This window comes from Pleurodeles waltl, chromosome 11 (genome assembly GCF_031143425.1).
Source record: "Pleurodeles waltl isolate 20211129_DDA chromosome 11, aPleWal1.hap1.20221129, whole genome shotgun sequence".
In the NCBI taxonomy this organism is placed as follows: domain Eukaryota; kingdom Metazoa; phylum Chordata; class Amphibia; order Caudata; family Salamandridae; genus Pleurodeles; species Pleurodeles waltl.
The window spans coordinates 312,865,994-312,867,645 of NC_090450.1; the positions used below are offsets into that span (position 1 = coordinate 312,865,994).

General features: G+C 44.9%; 1 pseudogene; it reads right to left on the bottom strand.

Annotated features, from left to right (window-relative positions):
- Window positions 1–1,314: 1,314 nt before the first annotated feature.
- LOC138266808 (5S ribosomal RNA) lies at window positions 1,315–1,423 on the bottom strand (annotated as a pseudogene).
- Between the last annotated feature and the right edge of the window lie 229 nt (window positions 1,424–1,652).

A 1,652-nucleotide genomic window follows, 5' to 3' on the forward strand; every position in this document is an offset into this window, starting at 1 on the left:
TCACCAGGAGAGACGCTGCTTCTGAACAGCAGCGTTCATTCTCCCCTCCCAAGGACGATTAGTTGCTGCTATGCAGGAGTTCTCTCTTCGTTATCCCACTGAGTGGCGACACCTCCATTCACTCTGGCCGGGAGAAATATCTCTTCTACACTACCTTAACAAATCCAGAAATAAATGGGACGGCAAGCCCTCTTCTTGCACTTTTTTCACTTAATGGAGAGGCTCTGTCACTCTGTAAGTGCCATCTGCAACATATTCGCCATGCCTTACAGGCAGAGGGTGGCCAGTCTTTTCTTTACTTTTGTCAAACCAGGGTCCCACAGAAAGTATTTAGGAGTTGTTGAAAAAAATCAGATCTTTCATCATGGAATCCTTTGTCAAACAACATGCAAAATAATGCCCCTTCTTACAATACAAGTGAAACTGAAAGAGACAGAGGTCTGTAGTTTAATGCCTAGGACGCAACAGTGAATAATGTGCCCTCTGCTGGGATGTTTTCCTATGTTGAACAGGTTTTATTCTGCACATGCCCTGCTTACCCATTCTTTCTGTGGTCGATAAATGAATCGTTGTTAATGACACCTCTTACAGTGCCATGAAATGCCGGAAAATGCTTTGGAATGCTTTTACAGCAACTCAAATTGTATGCACCTTTCCTCTTTTTATTCCCTGTTTCTGGAATGCTCTACTTTTGGACTCTGTTACACTAGTGTCTGCAACTCATTTCATTCTTCCACACCAAATACATCATCGTCTTTTTATCACATTTCCAACACGATGTGCTGATTTATTCCATTTGGTTGCCAATAGTGGGTTCAAGCACTATTTCTTGGGGGCTAAGGCTTATTTATGGCACAAGTCTTAAAGAAAATAAGTGGGGGGACTGACCAAGTTAAGCACTATGCAAGTGACATCACAGCACATGACACCACGGCGTGTGAAATCGCACCTGGAATTACAGGTAGTGGCATCACATCCCATGACCTGACTGGAAATGACATCACAAGAAGTGAGATCTGGTCTTAAGACCTCACGCATATGCTTACCGCAAGAAAGCAAAGCCTTAGCTAGGGATCCCTTTGCCCATCGTGGAGCAAATGTTTTCTTCAGCTTGGGCCGAGTGTAAAGTGCAGAATAATTGCAAGTTTTCCTTTGGAAAGTGTATATTTTAGTGTTATTGCTGTTCTTTTTTATTTCTTTCATTAAGATAGGAAAAAAAAGAGTGCAGGAAATAAAAAGTTGAAAATGAAATTAGCAAGGAAGCTGCGTAATTGAGCTAAGACGTGCAGCACCTAGTGTCTGTGAGAGGCAAAATGCCTACAGCACCTGGTATTCCCAGGCGGTCTCCCATCCAAGTACTAACAAGGCCCGACACTGCTTGGTTTCCGAGATCAGGCGCATTCAGGGTGGTATGACCGTAGGCAGGAAAAGCTTCAGTTTCAGCTCTCTTCTGCTCACCAAGCCCACCACCCGGAGCCTGATGCTCTTAATCACACCTGCACAGGCTCCCCTTGGGAAGTCGGACGTGCGTTCACTGCCAGAGGCCCAATGCCCCAACCCACATGGAACACCATTTTTAGGGTCAAGCCTGCTTCGCATGCGCTTGCGCATGCGTTTTGCTTGAGGGACACATTAGTAGTTAGAAAAGGGCT